The following is a 20,640-nucleotide window of genomic DNA, read 5'->3' as shown; positions in this document are numbered from 1 at the left end:
GGATTCCATGCTCTACTGCTGCTCCAACCTTGTGTTCCTGCATTGAAACCATTCAGACTGTATGCAACAGACACTGTTTGATATGAACTGTGAATATTTATTGTAATTGTAACTGTAGTAAGCACTGTTTTGAAAGAAACTAATGACAAATTTGAAATGTTACATAAATCTTAGAAATGTGATGAACTAAGTATTTAAAAACAAAGTTGGCAGTTTATATGCGATGTGGCAAAGGATGAAAAAAAAACACTAGAAAAACCGCTAGAGATGGTGGCGTAGTGTTAATGTCACTGAACCAGAAGCACATTCTTCTGGGGATTTAGGTTCAAATGCCACCACGACAGATTATGAAATTTACATTCAACAATAATCTGAAGTAAAAGGTTAGCCTAATGGTAATAAAACATCAATCTTGCTCACTAATTCTCTTTAGGGAAGGAAATCTCCTGGCCTCCGGCACCGTGGTTAACTCTGGTCATTTAGGGACGGGCAATAAATGCTGGCCTAGCCAGTGACATTGTCATGCCATGAATAAACATTGGGAGGGGGTCCAGAGTCAACAGTAAAAAAAACTGAAATGAACTACTACAGTGAATCGAAAGGAATGAAGATTTTTAAAAGATGAATTTGAACATCCGGTACTGAAATAGATACTTAGAAATAGGGAAATTCTCTAAGATGAAACCACCAAATTTTGCACAATGCTGGACCTCAGACGTCATGCCAAAATATTTAAGGGAAATATTTTTGCTAGAAACTACTACCTGCATTTCCATTCCATTGTCCAAAGATGTCGCATACTGTTAATTAGCAGGCAAATTCTCAGATTTCAGCCATAGCAATCACTATAATCTAAGGCTGAAAATTTAGACTATGAAGAAATGCAAAACATACAGCTGCAGACATTTATTACATAGTAAATCCTAACCTTTGCAATCCAGAAAGTCATAGAACATTACACCACAGGCCATTCAGCCCTCCATGTTGCGCCAACTTGGGAAACCAATCTAAAACCCATTTTACCTACACTATTCCATTATGACTCTTTATTATTTTGGGCTGCACGGTGGTACAGTGGTTAGCACTACTGCCTCACAGCACCAGGGACCCGGGTTCAATTCCCGCCTCGGGCAACTGTCTGTGTGGAGTTTGCACATTCTCCCCAGGTCTGCATGGGTTTCGTTCGGGTGCTCTGGTTTCCTCCCACAGCCCAAAGATGTGCAGGTCAGGTGAATTGGCCAAGCTAAATTGCCCGGAGTGTTAGGTGAAGCGGTAAATGTAGGGGAATGGGTCTGGGTGGATTGCTCTTTGGAGGGTCGGTGTGGACTCGTTGGGCCGAAGGGCCTGTTTCCACATAGTAAATAATCTAATCTAATTATCAGCCATGTTTATCCACCATTTAAATGGGCATCATGATGTGTACAGACTGAACACAATAGACTCCTCAGGAATCTGAGCTATTATATGTTAGTTCTTTTGGTTTCATCCATTTCTCATTAAATTATCCCTGACAGTTATGCTTATATTCCACAACAGAAGTGCAAAAGTCATTTTAAGAAGTCAGCAATGGCATATTTAAGAGTTAATAAGGTGCCTTCAACTCCAGGAATCTGTCTAGTTCCTGCTGTCTGAGAGCTGATAGCTCTCTGCCTTTGTCTGTATTGCCAGTTAAATCCAAGTCTTTGTGTCTTTATCAGAGACAAAGCTTTAACTCTTTCCGGAAAGTTTAATCTTTGTAAAACAGCACTGAAGAGCCCAACAGAAACAAAGCAACAAATGCAGAAGGAATTAAAGATATATCAGCCTCAGTAACACAAGATAACAAAGGCACCACAGTGGCATTGAGGGCAGTCGTAATACATTGCACCCTTGCAGTTATAAACAAGTGGTCAAATATATGTAGGAAGAAGTACGCATGAAATAAGCTTAGAAGTGAGAAATGAATGAACAGCAACAAGCAGATTGCTGTTGGATTATTAGATAATATCAGCATTCTACACAGGTTCCTATGTTTAATCCAGGTTACTTTTTCATAAGAATTAATTTCAGCTGTACTGCATACACCAGAAGGCTTTAAAAAGGCATCCCATGAGAAATCAGTACTGTCAACACCATCCTTCGATCGAAGCCTTTCAAACAAAACGCATAGCTCTTCCCCCTCACCCCAACAACACAGGCTGAAGCAGTGAGCCTGTGAACACAGGACCACCCTCCCCCAGTACACTCAGAGTTCCTTGCCTGACAAGCTTACGGGGTTCTGACCATCCATGAAGGCTGGTCACCAGGACAAACACGTTGAGGCAGAGAGAATAACACAAGGAAATAAAACACTTCCGTGAGAGAGTGGGGGCCGAAGGCAGACCAGAACTCGGTCAAACAGCTGCTCACTCACATCAGGGGATCAAAAACAAAAGACAGCCGCAGCAAGCCAAAACAACAACAACAAAAAAGAGAACCTTCTCCCTTTTCGACCGAATAGACGGGCAGCTCTGCTTTCAGCTCCCCTCCAGCACCTCGGTCAGTCAGCACTCACCTGCGTCCCCAGAGGGAAGGGGCTTCACTACTTCCCAGCTCCCAGCACAAAGTGACAACTGCCCTGAGAGAGAGAGACAGAGAGCAATAAGGTTCCAGCTTCGCTCACTCCGCTCTCTGACCAGCTCATCCCACTGCGCAAGCGCTCCGGCACCCACAACAACTCAAAGAGACAGAGAAAGCAAAACAAAAGTTGAAAGAAAAACAGAGGACTGCTGGAGAAACTCTTCAGACTCACAGTGGAGACGAAACTTTATCTCTCTCTCTCTCTCTTTGCACAGATTTCTATTTGCTTTTGTTTCAGATTTTCCAGCAGTACTTTACCTTCTTTAAGTAAAAACAAAGTTAAACTTTTGCCCAAACTTTGGGAGACCACGTGGGCCCCTATATTGAGTGTGTGTGAGTTGGGGTGGTGGGACGGAAAGATTATCCTGGCGCCGACTGTTTGTAAACATTGGGATTCCAGAAAAAACTATGGGCAGTATTTGTTTCTGACTCCCTGGTGAAATAATCAACTCTCTGCACAACTTTTCTTTGCCTCAGCCTGGTGAATACATTGTTCACCCCTATCATAAATAAAACAGCAGTATGCCCATTCAGAAAAAATCCGGGAAATGTTTCACCTGAAGAAAGGAAGTGTTTGAACAAAATTTGAATATTTGAGTCGATGGCGAAAAGCTAATAAGACTTTTGTTATTTAGCCCCTTTGTGATAGTTGACATTTGTTGGAGGAATGTATGACATTCTTGAGCTTCTTGGGTTTTAGTTTGGAGGAGGATGTGCCTTAGTAGTAGTAAAACTGAAATCTACCTGACAATAAGGCCATAGAGTCATAGAAATGCACAGCTTGGAAACAGACCCTTCAGTCCAACTTGTGTGCACTGACTAGATTTTCTGAATTAATCTAATCCCCTTTGGCAGCACTTGGCTCATATCCCTCTATACACTTCCTATTCATATACCCATCCAGATGCCTTTTAAATGTTTTAATTCTACCAGCCTTCAATACGCCCTCTAGCAGTTCATTCCATGCACGCACCACCCTCTGCATGAAAAAGCTGCCCCTATGTCCCTTTCAAATCTTTTCCCTCTCATTTTAAACCTATTCCCTCTAGTTCTGGACTCCCCCCCACCGAGAAAGACTTTTTTTGTTTACCCTGTCCATGCCCCTCATGATTTTATAATTTGGGGTGGCAGGTGTTGGACTGGGGTGTACAAAGTTAAAAATCACACAACACCAGGTTATAGTCCAAGAGATTTAATTGGAAGCACTAGCTTTCAGAGTGCTGCTCCTCCACAACCACCTGATGTCGTATGATTTTTAACCATGATTTTATAAACCTCTATAAAGTCACCACTCAGCCTCTGATGCTCCGCAAATGCAGAACCAGGTACATTAATTTTGTTTGTTCACACTTTGGTGTGTAGATCAGGGTGGGGAATTGATTTTGTTTTAGAAAAGTCTTTCTGCTTATTTTTCATATTTACTTTCCCTAAAATTTGCTCAACATGCATCACAGAATTCTAAGTTGACATTACGTGAAATGTGATACAGTTCTATTTTGGTGCATTATTTTATGTCAGAGGTTCAATATAATGGCAAGTCTTTTGTGTTCTAATGCACTAAAGCATCTTTAAGTGAGTACTATGTGCATGAGAGAAGTGTTTGGCAAACACTTTATGCATAAAAAGAAGTTTATTTTTGTTAAGGTTGACATCTCAGTCTAATGAGGAGATACCCCGTGGATAAGTGTACCATGTGGTGTAGTAATAGAGTTGTGCAGATTCCATTTTAACCCCTTACAGCCCTGCTAAGTATCACTCATCATTGGCGTAACTCACTTAGAGAGGGAATGAAGGCATAATAAGCAGGTCATTTCCAATCCAATATGTCACTATCAAAATTGCACACAAGTTAATATACTGATCACAAGTGTCGAATATTTATTTTATTAAATTACAAGGAAAGTGGTGTAAATACAGATTGTCCCTTTCTGTAGGACATATCTGCAGCCTTACAGAATGATAAGCAAGCTCAGGCAGGAGAAAGGACATTGACAAATTACCAGACAGCCTCTGAGTTGATAGTACAATTTGAATTACTGCGTTAGTACAGGAGATTTTTTATATATAAAAGAGACATCTGGAGGGAACATTGAGGAGAAAGGCCATAATTTCTGTCATTAATTAAGTAAATATGAAACAGAATATTTTAGAAGTGAAAATGTAGTGTCAATGCAATTTGTATCATCATATTGTTGTTTATTAACCTCTGGCAAAAGGATGACCAAATACTCCTTAATATGGAGGCTGTAGCATTTTTCCTGGTCTTTAAGATGATTCATGTGGTTTTATTGCATGTGTGACTGAATGTTTTCCCGGGATATGCCCACGCATCTGGGCAGTCACAGGAACACAGACATTGAAAGCACGTACACCCACTCAATCCATAGAAATGAACTGGGAATTTACCTGCATGCCTTTGTGTTTCATAAACACCACAAAATAATTGATCAAATGGTCTTTTGGAGGATGTGCTTGATCATAATGTGGAGTAATTACTTCCACGATTTTCCCTGTGCTTTAACATTAGACAATTTCTTATCTAACAAAGAATGGAAACATGAATATTCCTGGAAAGAAGGGCATGTTGTCATAGTTTTTCGCGTGTACTCATCAGGACCAATGCAAGAATGCCAGATTTCAAATGGTGCAACTGACATCACTGGAGAAAAAGGGTGCTGATTGGTTGGCAAGTCAACTCTTATTGGCCAAGGCTTTGCCATGGAGAAAGTAGCAGGGAATTAAAGGCTCCCCAGGCTTCTGGGTAATTCAAAAAAAACGTTCAAAGCTTGAACACCTTTTGGTTTGTAGAGAACAGAACCTTGCAGGAGAAGGTAAGTGGACCACAAAGTCATTAGATAACTATAATTTCACTTCACTGAGAAGAATTGTGGAGATTGAATAACCAATTAGAAAACACTGTGAAATGGAGTGGAAGGCCACATATCTATGTCCACAGTTGCTCAAACCATTCTTGCCATCATTTTTTACTTTATTCTTTCACAGTATTACTCATAGTTCGTGAGTTACTAACTCCATGCCTTTGTATGTGCAAACCATAAGCTAGGGGGTCAAACAATATAATTTGAAAGATCTAGAAGTTGTCACACTTGACCTGAGCTGTATTTCCCAAACACAATAAGCATGCTACTGTAGAAGATCTTACGTTTTGGATGTAAAAGTTAAATGAAAGCCCACAGCTGTAAATCACTGTTACTAGTCCCAAGCTGTGCAGCTAGCAAATAAATACTGAATTAAATATTTACACTTAGTTATTGACTGTTTCAGTAAGTTTGCACACTTTCATTTCTGGGATCTTTCATCTGAGCATACAAAAATGTCAGCTAGGGGAAAGAAAACAAACAAGTTCATCTGTAATACTCCAGCCACAATGAACAGCCATTTCTATATAAACACGAAAGAGCTGTCGATGCTGTAAATGAGAAACAGAAACAGCACAGTGGCTCAGTGGCTAGCACTGCTGCCTCACAGTGCCAGTGTTTTATTCCAGCCTTGGGCCACTGTCTGTGTGGAGTTTGCACATTCTCCCTGTGTCGTGTGGGTTTCCTCCAAGTGCTCTGGTTTCCTCCCACAGTCCAAAGATGTGCGGATCAGGTGAATTGGCCGTGCTAAATTGACCATAGTGTTTAGGGATGTGTAGGTTAGGTGCATTAGTCAGGAGAAATGTAAAGTAATAGGGGAGGGGAATGGGTCTCAGAGGGTTACTCTTCGGAGGGGCGGTGTGGACTTGCTGGGCCTAATGGCCTGTTTCCACACTGCAGTGATTTTAATAAATTGCTGGAAAAGCTCAGCAGGTCTGGCAGCATCTATAAAGAGAAATCAGAGTTAACATTTTGGATCGGGTCACCCTTCCTCAGACACATCAACTCTGGTTTCTCTTCACAGATGCTGCTAGACCTGCTGAGCTTTTCTAGAAATTTCTACTATATAGACACTCTCTGTCCACTCAGAACCATGTCATCTCTTAGGAGAGAAGAGAAAATAAATTAAAATCCAGGATAATTAAGGGGGAAATGTTACTACCTCGAAACAATTTAAACCAGTCCGGAAAACCACGTTAACTTATGCCACAAGATACCAGCTTCTTAAATTAATTAATCATTCACAGCCCATTCTCCAATGAAGGAATTCTGTAATTCAGCACTCAACACAACAGTTAGCAATTTGTTCCACAGGCAGAATAATCTCATAGAAAAGAAGAGCCTTCTACATTCAGCCATTATCAATCTGTCCCTAACTCATAACCCCTGACAACATTTCTTTCTTCTGTCAGTATCCAATGATACTTTTAGAAATGGGTTTTAATTAAATGTGATGTTATAGCAAAAGAAAAACTGTAACATTTCAGCTTTGGTACTCTGTGTTTGGAGAAATGCAATTGTACCCTGAATGTATTGGCTGGCTTGCTGTAGTTATCCAATCCCCCCATCGCCATAATATGTGTTTGTGTGTGTCATAAGCACAGAGCCATAGAGTCATGCAGCACAGAAACAGACCCTTCGGCCCAACTAGTCAATGCCGAACATAATCCCAAACTAAACTAGTCCCACCTGCCTGCTTCTGACCCATATCCCTGCAAACCTTTGCTATGCAAGTACTGAAGAAGGGCTTATGCCCAAAACATCGATTCTCCTGCTCTTCGAATGCTGCCTGGCCTGCTGTGTTTTTCCAGCACCACATTTTTCAACTATGCATGTACTTATCCAAATGTCTTTTAAATGTTGTAATTTAAACATCCACCACTTCCTCAGGAAGTTCATTCCGCATGAAGACAATCCTCAGTGTAAAAAAAATTGCGCCTCATGTCTTTTTTAAATCTCTCTCTGTCATCTTAAAAATGTGTCCGCTTCCCCCCCTCCAAATCTTCAAGTCCCACATCCTAGGGAAAAGACACCTATCATTAACCCTATCTATACCCCTCATGATTTTATAAACCCCCATAAGGTCACCTCTCAACCACTTGCACTCCAGTGAAAAAAGTTCCAACCTATCCAGCCTTTCTTTATAATTCAAACTTTTCATACTTGCCAACTGTGGTCTGTGCCAAACATGAAGCACACAACATCTGTAGCATGGAGTTACAGTGGTGCAGTTTAACGTGTGTGAATTCTCTGAGCTACATGAGAGCCAGCTGAAAGAAGTATTAAAAATCCACTAGTCTACAGCTTTGAATCATTGGCTGAATTAAAGTAACTTAACACCATTGTGCTATGGAAATTACAGTAGATGTGAGGCAGAATTTAATCTATTTCCCACTCTCAGAGCGCGAGTGAGAGTCATAACCCTATTATCAGTAGTGGGAATAGAATGTGACAATCTATAGTTCCAGCTGAGTTGCTAATAGGGAGAAGACTCAGCAACAGGTTAAATCTGATCTTCCCGGACCTGCGAGGGAGGGTGGAATGGTATCAGGAATGCCAAAGCTGGACGCAATACTCTGCTAAGTGAGAGGGGCAGTTTACTTCAGGGGATGAAATTTGAAATGGGCCAAATGCAGGCAAGTAGGACTAGCTTAGTTTGGAAAACATGGTCAGCATGGATGAGTTGGACTGAATGAGTCTGTTTCCATGCTGTATGACTTTATGACTCTATATTGCAGCCTATTTTCACTTAGAATCAGAATAGCAGAATAGTTGGAGAGATTTTGAAAACGTTGAGGACACACTTTGAATCCAGTATTTATGTTAGTTCGGAATAGAATGAGTAGATTTTCAGAGCTAAAGGAAAAAGGAAGATTAGTGATCAGGATGTGACTGCACTGGTACATCTGCAGTTTGGACAACTGAAAGATAATCTCATTAGGGTTGGATTGTCTTAATCTTGCAAGAGATCTTGCAGTGAGCCCACATTTGCTGAGCATCAAGAAACCATCTCTCAAGAAAGCTATTGATGTGTGCGAAAGCTGTAGGATTGACAATCATCATTCGAGATTATTAATGGTAGACCAGACAAGTCATAGTCAAGAGACTTTCCAAGCTTAATGAGAATAATATATTACAAAAAGGGGAAAAGGATATTTGGAGAAGAGCCAACAGAAAGATCAAGACCGGGGGGACAGAAAAAGAAAGCATGTCCAGCTGAGGACAAATAATTCTCTAATTGTAAGAAGCTGAATCACCATGCATTTAAATGTTTAGCTAGAAAGAAGCAAGTCAAGGGATAAAGATGGCTGCCGGAGAGATGATGCCATATTAAAGCAACAGGTTGGCATCATCAGGTCCAAAGGAGGCTTGTGATTGTTAGAATGTTGACAGCAGAAGGAGAACATCAAGCGAATTGCTAGACCAACATTGATGCTCTAAGCAACCCCATGAGTTTCATGGATCTGTGTAAAATGGCTCAAGATGGTGGCCAAAAGCTGAAGCCCTCTAAAGTAAGGTTGAGACTAAATGACAGAGCAACACCCATCACACAGGAAAAACTAAACTGATCCCAACCCTCACCCCTGGAGGTACATTTGCTGGGGGGTGAGCCATAGTGCAGAAGGTGATCATCATTGTTCACCATTACTCTTCACTTTCCATCCCTTAGCCAGTCTCAAATTCACCCAGCTACTGCCCCTTTACAATCTTGTGAACAAATCTAATATGTTGCACTTTATGAAATGTCATTTGGAATCCCAGATACATGATATCAATCATAATAAGATCATGAGAAATTAGGAATAGGTATGGTCCAGGACCTGTCCCACTATTCATTGCTGAACATGGTCTCAGAGCTACTTTCTTGACTGTTGCCAATAACCCATGACTCCTTTGTCAAACAAAACTCTGTCTACCTCAGCCTTCACTCGATTCAATAATGCCCACTTTGACTGCTCTCTGTAGAAGAGAATTCAAAGACTAATGACCCTCCCAAGAGAAGACATTTCTCCTCCCCTCCATCTTAGAGGAAGTAACCCCCACGTCTAGATTTCCTGAACAGAAAACATACTTTCAGTATCCACATTGTCAACCATGATTTGTGCTTGATAAATCCGGGTTTGGAGGGATATGAGCCGGGTGCTGGCAGATGGAACTAGATCGGGTTGGGATATCTGGTCGGCATGGACGGGTTAGACCGAAGGGTCTGTTTCCATGCTGTACATCTCTATGACTCTATGACTATGTTTCTTTCATTAACCAAAAGAGCAATTCAATTTGACCCAGGTTATACACAGTTTTCCCACCATGAGCATTTAACTAACTGGCCTATAGTTCTTGGATCACCCCTGACTATTTTTTGGGGCAGCACAGTGGCTCGGTGGTTAGCACTGCTGTCTCACATCGCCAGGTACCCTGGTTTGATTCCAGCCTCTGGCGACTGTCTGTGTGGAGTTTGCACATTCTCTCCATGTCTGTGTGGGTTTCCTCCGTGTGCTCTGGTTTCCTTCCACAATCTAAAGATGTGCAGGTCAGATGAATTGACCATGCTAAATTGTGTATAGTGTTCAGGGATGTGTAGTGTTTCTCTAATTGGTAGGTGCATTAGTCAAAGGTAAATGTAGGAAAATAGGGAGTGTGTTACTCTTCGGAGGGTTGGTGTGTACTTGTTGGGCCAGACGGCCTGTTTCCACACGGTAGGGATTCTATGATTCTATGAAAGTTAAATTTAATGGATCAAGAATCTATCTGTCTCAATCTTAAATATGCACAAGGACTCTGCCTCTGTCGCAACACACTCTAAAGACTGACAACCCTCTGAGGGAAGAATTCCTTCTTATTAGAGTCATAAATTGGTGCCCCTTTATTCTGAGACTGTGTGCTCTAGACTCTCCCATGAGGGGAAACATCTTCTCGGCATTTACTCCTTTAAGAATCCTATATGTTTCAATAACATCACTTCTTATTCTTCTAAACTTCAATGAGTGGCATCCTAACCTGTTTAGTCTTTGCTCATAAGACAATCACTCCATACCATGGAGCATCCTCGTTAACGTTCTCGGAAATGCGCAATGGTGGCACAGTGGTTAGCAGCCAGGGACCCAGGTTCAATTCCCGCCTCGGGCAACTGTCTGTATGGAGTTTTAACATTCTTCCCGTGTTTACGTGGGTTTCCTCTGCGTGCACCGGTTTCCTCCCACAGTCCAAAGATGTGCAGGTTAGGTGAATTGGCCAGGCTAAATTGCCTGTAGTGTTAGGTGTAGGGGAATGAGGCTGGGTGGGTTGCTCTTCGGATGGTTGGTGTGGACTTGTTGGGCCAAAGGGCCTGTTTCCACACTGTAGGGAATCTAATCAAATCTAAAAAAAATGCCTCCAGTAATATAATATCCTTTCCTAAATAAGGGAACCAAAACTACTCCCAGCACTACAGATGTGGTCTCACCAGCACTTTGTACAGTTGCAGTAAGACCTCCCTTCTTCTTTACTCCAACCCCCTTGAAATAAGAGGCAATTTTCCATTAGCCTTCCTAATTGCCTGCTGGGTAGTGGGTGTCAAGGAGAATCCACTTATCCCAGCAACTGCTTCTTCAGCTGAAGTAAGTGTAAAGCTTAGACTATTCAGCCAAGACATATGCTGTGCTTTGTAGGTCATTACAACATTGACTGCTGAACAAATTCAAGAAGATTATAAAGATGTTTTTCTAGGTCTTGAATGTCCTCCTAGTGGATGGGACTGTAAGACCAATGCAGCATCTACTGAGGAGAGTTCCAGCTGCCCTCAACTCCAGACTAGGAGCTAAGATGGAAGATCTGGAAAATAAGGGAGTAATCAAGAAAGTGACTTCCTCCACAAACTGGGTTAGCAGCATGGTAGCAGTGAAAATAACACTGGATAATCAAGTGCACATCCAGATCCAAAGGATCTCAATGAAGCTTTGAAGTGATCTCACTACTCCATGTCAATATTGAAGATATTTTGCTGCAACATGGAAGGGTCTGTGCTAGTGAAGGATGGTTCCTAGCATATGAAGTGGGATAAAGCAACAGTTTTCTAACTACATTCTGAAAGTCATGTGGAGATACAGATGATTGTGCATGCCATTTGATATTTCCACTGCTCCAAGAAGTGAATCAATATGGAGAACACAAGATAATTTGAGATCTTCCCAAAATGGAAGCTAATCTTTTAGTCTAGGGATATAGAACCCTCCCCCTCAATACCAAACGTTTCAAACTTTCTGAGGTTTCCTATATAAATCTGCGTCGGCCCTCTTCACTGCCCACACCACAGCCTGCACCAGGTGTATCAGGTAGGCATGCCAGGTGTGGTAGTTTGATGCCCCTCCATCCCCCAGAAACCTGGTTGATGCTTGCTGTCAACTCCCACATTCTTCCATGCCACCTCTTTCTCTACAACACTCTGCCATATCCCCCCTTCACTATTGTAAACTGAAATCAACACAGTTCCATTCTATCAGTAGACAGAGACAACTGGTGGTGCATTTGGACATAGAGTCACTATCCCTCATGTGAGGGGTGAAGTTGAGAATGCAGGGCCTTCACAGTAACCTCAGAAATTGATCCTGTGTTGTCAGAATCACACCCCTCCCCCAACACCCTCCCCCTGGTCTAATGGCTGCTGACAGGATTCTCAGGTTTCTGTCCTCACTGTGTGAAGCAAGACAATGAACCTTTAAGCTCTTGCTGAGGGGTCGATATGCAAAAAGGCAAAGCAGGGACTCAGCGAGCAGCCCTGAGCTGCAGCACGGCCTAATCCATGGCCCTTCCCTGTATCCAAAGTGTCAAAGTGTCCTCACAACAGCATTCCAGAGACGGTTGCCGGTACATGCCCAATTGCATCACTAAAGGGCAGAAGCGTGCTGTAAGAGAATCAGAGGTGGGCCGTGATGTTGCAAAAAGGCTGGCGTGTGTCTGGTGCCTCATCCACAGATGTGTAGTGCATGTTGCCAATGCTCTGGATTGTGGCCCATGATGTTGGTGCTGGGCGTTCAAGATGGCGGTTTGGAGGAGCAAGCAGAGAGCTGGAGTCACCAAGGTGCCAGCTTGAGTTTCCCATCAGGAATTCTCAGCATCTACTCTCTCTGCGGTGGATGGTGAAGTAGGAACTTGCACTTTAATTAGGTTCTAATGAGCAATAATCACCTTTAATAGGCTTCACACCACACACTAATGAGAACCTTGCCTTGACATCCAGATGATAATTGGAAAATGCAACTTGCTGCTCCCAACTTTGACAAAAGTCTGGCTGAATGTCTCAGGCGAGATGATGGGGGTGAGGGGGGGATTTTATAGAAACGCGTAAAATTATGAAGGGAGTAGATAAGATTGAAGTAGGGAGCTTGTTTCCACTGGCGGGTGAAACGAGAACGAGGGTGCTTAGCCTGAAAATAAGGGGGAGCAGATTTCGGACTGAGTTGAAGAGGAACTTCTTCACTGAGGTTGTGAATCTGTGGAATTCCCTGCCCAGAGAAGCAGTTGAGGCCACCTTATGGAATGTTTTTAAGCTAAATCTAGGTAGATGTTTGAACAACAAAAGAATTAAGGATCATGGTGTGCGAGTGGGTAAAGTGGAGCTGAGTCCACAAAAAGATCAGCCATGATCTTATTGAATGGTGGAGCAGGTTCGATGGGCCAGATGGCCTCCTCCTGCTCCTAGTCCTTAGTCATTGCCATCGCCTGTGTAGTTCATGGCCCTATAAGATCTTGACCATTGTTTAGTTACAGAATGATCATTTTCTTTGTGACCGTGTATATTGTGTTACTAGCATAATTCGTAATTGCAAATTATAGTGCAGGCATTTTGTTTATACATATGCAAGGGGTATGTTTGGAGAAATGTGATTGTACCTTCACTGTGCTGGCCAGAATGCAAAGGCCACATAGAATCTACTCCTGTGATCAGTGCCTTTTGTGTGTAGCCATTACATACACATCATTTGTAACATTTTTTACTTAGAAGGACCATAAGGATAGCTGCTGTGAGAGATGGAAATACTACACTTCTGAGGTTAAAGAGAACACATGTTTTTGGGGCAGTGTTGCACTCACTTCATTCTGCATCTTGCCAATTATGCAATCCCTGTGGAATCAATAAAGCATAACAAGGAAATTTGAACATTCAGTTAATATCTAACCCGATGACCTGTTGAGATTGCATATTTTAAATTGTTTGTTGTAAGAAACTGACTAAAACCAGAATTGACAAAACGCTGTTTTGTATAGGCATTTCATATTTCACTTGCAAACAGGGACATTTAAAAGAAACCACTAACAGATATATATCACCCAGTCAGAGTCATAGAGATGTACAGCACAGAGTGTACTTTGGTCCAACTCACCCATGCCAAACAGATATCCCAACCAAATCTAATCCCATTTGCCAGCACACGGCCCATATCCCTCTAAGCCCTTCCTATTCATACACTCATCCAGATGCCTTTTAAATGCTGTAATTGTACCAGCCTCCACCACTTCCTTTGGTAGCTCATTCCATACAAGCACCACCCTCTGCGTGAAAAGGTTGCCCCTTAAGTCTCTTTCATATCTTTCCCCTCTCACCCTAAACCTATGTCCTCTAGTTCTGGACTCCCCCAACCCAGGGAAAAGACCTTGTCTATTTATCCTATCCATGCCCCACATGATTTTATAAACCTCTATAAGGTCACCCCCTCAACCTCCGATGCTCCAGGAAAAACAACCCCAGCCTATTCAGCCTCTCCCTATAGTTCAAATCCTCCAACCCTGGCAACATCCTCGTAAATCTTTTCTGAACTCTTTTAAGTTTCACAACATCTTTCAGATAGGAAAGAGACCAGAATTGCACGCAGTATTCCAATAGTGGCCTAACCAATGTCCTGTACAGCTGCAACATGACCTCCCAATTCCTGTACTCAATACTCTGACCAATAAAGGAAAGCATATCAAACGCCTTCTTCACTATCCCATCTACCTGCGACTCCACTTTCAAGGGACAATGAACCTGCAGTCCAAGGCCTATTTGTTCAGCAACACACCCCAGGACTTTACCATTAATCGTATAAGCCCTGCTAAGATTTGCTTTCCAAAATGCAGCACCTCACCTTTTCTAAATTAAACATCATCTGCCAATCCTCAGCCCATTGGCCAACCTGGTCAAGATCCTGTTGTACTCTGAGATAACCTTCTTCGCTGTCCACTACACCTCCAACTTTGGTGTCATCTGCAAACTTACTAACTATACCTCTTATGCTCGCATCCAAATCATTTATATAAATGACAATAAGTAGTGGACCCAGCATCGATCCTTGTGGCACACCACTGGTCACAGGCCTCCAGTCTGAAAAACAACCCTCCACCACCACCCTCTGTCTTCTACATTTGAGCCAATTCTGTATCCAAATGGCTAGTTGTCCCTGTATTCCATGAGATCTAACCTTGCTAACCAGTGTCCCATGGGGAACCTTGTCGAATGCCTTACTCAGATCCATATAGATCACATCTGCACTCAACAATCCTCCTTGTTACGTCTTCAAAAGATTTAATCAAGTTGGTGAGATATGATTTCCCACGCACAAAGCCATGCTGACTATCCTAATCAGTCCGTGCTTTTCCAAACACATGTACATCCTATCCCTCAGGATTCCCTCCAATAACTTGCCCACCATTGAGGTCATGCTCACTGGTCTATAGTTCCCTGATTTTCCTTACCTCCCTTCTTAAACAGTGACACCACGTTAGCAAACCTCCAGTCTTCCAACAACTCACCTCATCTGTGACTATCGATGATATAAATATCTCAGCAAGTGGCCCAGCAATCACTTCTCTAGCTTCCCACACCTGATGAGGTCCTGGGGATTTACCTACTTTTATGCATTTCAAGACATCCAGCACTTCCTCCTCTGTAATATGGACATTGTCAAGATGTCATCACCTATTTCCCCACATTCTATATCTTCCAAGTCCTCTTCCACAGTAAATACTGATGCAAAATATTTGTTTAGTATCTCCCTCACCTCCTGTGGCTCCACACAAAGGCCGCCTTGCTGATCTCTGAGGAGCCCTATTCTCTTCCTGGTCACCCTTTTGTCCTTACTGTATTTGTAGAATCCCTTTGGATTCTCCTTAACCTTATTTGCCAAAGCTATCTCCTGTCCCCTTTTTGCCCTCCTGATTTCCCTCTTAAGTATACTCCTACTGCCTTTATACTCTTCTGAGGATTCATTTGATCCCTCCTGTCTATACCTGACATATGCTTCCTTCTTTTTCTGCACCAAAACCTCAGTTTCTCAAGTCATCCAGCATCCCCTACACCTGCCAACCTTTCCTCTCATCCTAACAGGAATATATTGTCTCTGGACTCTGTCCTTTTAGGGAAACATTCAATTCTTCCCAACATGGTCCAAAATTATTCTTAGCTGTTGAAGGTTAAACATCTATATTTCTGTTTCTAGCCCAGAAAATTTAACTCCTGAATTGCCTTTCACAGTACAAGGTTTTCTTGAGATTTCTCTCAGCAGTTAAAGCTAGGCAAATCTCCCAGTCTCATTTTTTTCTCCTCATGAATTTATCCTTTCTAATGTCCCATCTGCACTCCGGCACAGTGAACCTTAGAAATGTTTAGCCTTGAGCTGCTCTCTCTCTTTCCCTCTGGGACCCAGTCAGACCAAAATGTCTGTGATGTTTCAGAAAAGCCTGTAACCTGATAACATAATGGCTGCTTCTTTGCCCTTCCTATCTCAAAACACTAACCATGGAAATGTGAATTAAATGGGTCTTGCATCCAGGTAGAGATGTTAGTTTGCTATATTCAAGAGCCCAACTCTCCTTCATCTTGGATATTTGAAAGCATAACTGATTCTAACATGATATTTTCAACACTTTTTTCTGGGACTTTGGAGACTCTCAGTCAATCCCTAGGCCACTGCTTTTATCTCTCATGAAAACACCATTCACCTTCTTCCCAGTGAAACAATCTGGGCCTCTTTAATCTCCAAGAATCAAACCAGGTAGGCTTTTTCTCAGATAGACTTCAGAACAGATCACCTGAACCCCGCATTTTACCTTAAATTAAGGACACAGGCCCAAAACATAACAATCTTAAACCTCACAACTGGGCGGCATGGTTGCTCAGTGGTTAGCACTGCTGCCTCACAGCACCTGAGCTCCAAGTTTGATTCCAGCTTTGGGTGACTTCTGTGTGGACTTTGCACATTCTCTCCGTGTCTGTGTGCGTTTACTCCAGGTGCTCCAGTTTCTTCCCACAATCCAAAGATGTGCAGGTCATTGGACTGGCCATCCCAAATTGCCCATAGTGTCCAGGGATGTGCAGGTGAGGTGGGTTAGCCATGGAAAATGCAGGGGTCAGGTAGGGTAGGGAAATGGGTCTGGGTGGGATGCTCTTCAGGGGGTTGGTGTGGACGCACTGGGTTGAATAGCATTCTTCCACACTGGAGGAATTTTACAAATTACGCCACTGCACGCAGCAGGATTTCACCTGAGGGTACAATATCCATTGGTATTGGAGGGATGCTGCTAAAAGCCTTATTTTTATTTTGGCAGTCATTGAAGAGGTGTGTGTCCCTATTCCTGAACCGAGAGACCTGGATTAAAGTCCCATCTGCTGAAGAGGTATGTACCAACATCTCTGAAGAGGTTGATTAGGAAAATGGGTTAAATAAAAATATAAAAATTAGAGGCAGTCCCACCTTGGAGAGGTGACATAAAGTCTAATTCAATGCAAATATATTCAACGTTCTGTTCCTCAGACTATTATAAATCAAATACAGAAACTGTAACATGTTTAATCATCTGACCTGTCTGTCAAACATGAGCAGAGAAGAAAAGAAAGACTTCAATCTCAACTTTGGTGGTCACAGTTTACTCCCAAAACATTTTACAGCCAACAAGTTACTTCCCATTTTTATTCATTAAAACTATCTATAAGTACATGCAAAGTTTCTAAATCACATCTGTACTGAAATAAAAAAACAAAGAAAACATCAGAACTCTGATACTTCTCAGAGCTTCTCCACAGTTGCAAAAGGAAGCATTCCTACAGGAAAAAAAATTATACAGGAAACAATTTATCTTCGTTTTGAAGCACTGAGAGAGCCTGTCAATTGAACAAACCCTTGTTATAGTTTGGCAGAAAGACCTCTTTCCCCACTGCGCCTTGGCAGCAGCTAGCCCAAGCTTTAGTGTGTCCTTCAGCACCTAGTCCTGAACCTTGGAATGCGCCTGTCTGTAACACCAGGTCGAGGTCAAATCTTTACACTGGAATACCAGCATGTTTCGGGCAGACCAAAGGGTGTCTTTCACCAAGTTGACGGTTCTCCGTGCTGATGGTGAGAAGAGAGCTGCCCGTCAGGTCCTTTGTGCACAACGTCCTTGTAGCAGGACTGTACTGGTGAAGAGACTATCCTTCTGGAATGCACCTTCGCAAAGAATATCAGATAACTCTTGTATCTGAAGAGAGATACAATAGTTTTTATCGAGGTTTGTAACACAGGTTCTCTATAGCTACTCCCTAGGACTCACACCAAGCCATTGAATTCCCACGCAGCATCATGTAGAAAGCCAATTGCACTCTATAAGACCCTACAAATAGTAATGTGATAATGACAAGGTAACCTGCCTTGGTGAGGTAGGCTGAAGCATAAATAATGATCAGGTCATTGGAAAAAACGTCCCTGTCCTTCTTTGAAGTAGGCCTGTCGAGTATTTTGTAATAAGTAACAGCTAAGTAAGTTGAACTGTTGAAACTAAAACCTGAAGATACAGAGTTATGAAAATCAGGAATTATTTGCAAGTCTGCATTACCATGCATTACATCTGAGGGAAATTCGAATGTTGTATTCAAAAGATCTGCAAATGAAGAAGCTGAAAACAAGGTTTTATGTTTTACAGTTGTGAGGTTTTGATTCTGTTGATAAATAAAATCATCCCTGTCTTTCTGTTTTAAGTTATTTGTAAAATCAAACCAAAAATCAATGGAAAAAATTAAGTCTTTGGGTATTAAGCTATCACACAAACTGGTTTTTGTCTCCAACAATTGCCTGACACAGGAATGCTTATATTATCTCTCTTAACATAACAAATTGAACATGGATATCATGGTTGGAGAAAGTGAGGACTGTAGATGCTAGAGATCAGAGTCGAGAGTGTGGTGTTGGAAAAGCACAGCCAGTCAGGCAGCATCCGAGGAGCAGGAGAGTCGATGTTTCGAGCATAAGTTCTTCACTAGGAATGAGGCATTCCTAATGAAAATCTTATGCTCAAAACGTCGACTCTCCTGTTCCTCGGATGCTGCCTGACTGGCTGTGCTTTTCCAGCACCACACTTTCCAACACGGATATCATGGTATTTAAGGGACCGACAGATATTTATTGCAGTTAACTATTAAAGACAGAAATTACATTTCTCAGATGCATATTGTCTGGCTTGTATTAAGAAATTCAGTTGCATTAGAGCTGCATGTTTTCAGTCATGTGTCAGGCATGAAGTGATCCTTCCAGTTAAGATGGAGCATGTGACTTTTATAGTCATGTGTCATTTGCTATGATATGATATGATGTCATGAGCATGTCTTTTAAAAGTATACTGACCATGAGATGTAACACCACATATATAGTTCCTCATGGATTTGCATAATAAAATAACATGACAACAATAGATATTTTCTAACCAACCTGTTGAGACATGTTATTACACACCTCCAGAGTGGGTGGGATTTGTACTCAGGTCTCCAGGCTTAAAGGTGGGACACTACCACTGCAACACAAGAGCCCTAGAATGTAATAAACTCACTGCTGAAACCCAGGATTGAATCAGGGACCTTTAGTCTAATGCTATCCCAATCCACTATTTCAATCCCTGTGATAGCCATACACCTTATACTCATAGAATTCCTATGTTGTGGACACAGGCCATTTGGCGCAACAAGTCCACACTGACTCTCTGTAGAGCATCCAACCCAGACCCACTCCCTATCCCTGTAACCTCACATCCACCTTGGACAACCCTACCCATCACTGGGGACTATTGGCAATTTAGCATGATCAATCAATCATTAGGCAGCGGGTGGAAACTGGAGCACCTGGAGGAAACCCATGCAGACAGTTGCCCGAGAGTGGAATCGAACCTGGGTCTCTGGTGCTGTGAGGCAGCAGTGCTAACCACTGAGCTATTCCACCAACTCACAGAGAAATAATTTTATGTTAGCTGTAGCCCTGCTGGTAACATTTAGTTTCTAATTTATTAGGTTGTAGATTGTAATCAGACTCCAGATAATTGATCACAAATGTCTAGGCTGATAGTCCAGTTCAATACAGAAGGAACAATGCACTGTTGGAGATAACATCTTTTGAATGAGACATTAAATTGATGTTCTGCCATCACTGTCAGGCAGATGTAAAAGATCCCGAAGAAGTGGATGGAGGTCCTGATCGCCTGAGCCATATTTATTTCCCCCAACCCTCATTAGGTTAAATTGATATCCTCATCCTACTGTTTGTCAGTGCTTGATACATCACGCCTAACAATACAGCATGGTTGCATTGTAGCTGTAATGGTGCTTCAAAAATAATTAATTTGCTGTAAACATCCCAAGATTTTGCAAAATGTTATATAAATGCATTATTTTTTTTAAATGCAAGAACATCACCATCACAGACAAAAGTTGGCAATATCTCCATCATGTGAGAATATTTGTTGAGTCGCCAAAAAATCTTGTTACTGGCATGTGAAGGCAATCGTCCATTTGAGGGTTATCTGGCTCCAATTGTGAGAAAATGAAGAGTGTGCATCGTGATTTGTAAGTGACCTAGCATCAACAATGTAAATGCAGGAAGCAACAGAAGAAACTTCATTGCCCACCGATAATTTGAGCTTCATGATGACCAAGTTTTAAAAAAGGTTTAACTAGTCTCTCCTCACCAGCCAGCCTGAATCTAGCTGTTATTATGAGTACTCAGTATGTGTTTCCAGAAAAATAAAATCTGCGTTTGATTAGAAATCAATCTGTGCGCTTGTGTTCTTTCGAGGATTGGTTTAGGACAAGGTATCAGGATATTCACTGCACATCTGGTGCAACTATATCTAACCAGGGAGTTGTTTTCTTGTACTTATGCTGCCCTCTTGCATTGCTGCAAGAAAGTCTTTTGCA

General features: G+C 42.0%; 1 protein-coding gene across 3 annotated transcripts in view; it reads right to left on the bottom strand.

The window, feature by feature from the left end:
* The window catches only part of LOC132819871 (ras and Rab interactor 2-like), a 153,784-nt gene extending 150,994 nt beyond the window's left edge, over positions 1-2,790 (bottom strand). For 2 of the 3 annotated variants that reach the window (XM_060831787.1, XM_060831791.1), the window contains exon 1: positions 2,534-2,654. The gene's annotated coding sequence lies outside the window, so the exon portion shown is untranslated. Of the gene's footprint in view, positions 1-2,533; positions 2,655-2,770 lie in introns of those variants that run through there. The other variant, XM_060831788.1, reaches the window with a different exon arrangement.
* Positions 2,791-20,640: the final 17,850 nt, after the last annotated feature.

Source organism: Hemiscyllium ocellatum, chromosome 10 (assembly GCF_020745735.1).
Source record: "Hemiscyllium ocellatum isolate sHemOce1 chromosome 10, sHemOce1.pat.X.cur, whole genome shotgun sequence".
NCBI lineage: Eukaryota > Metazoa > Chordata > Chondrichthyes > Orectolobiformes > Hemiscylliidae > Hemiscyllium > Hemiscyllium ocellatum.
Note: the sequence above shows the minus strand (reverse complement) of the source record. Positions and strands in the feature narration are given on the sequence as shown.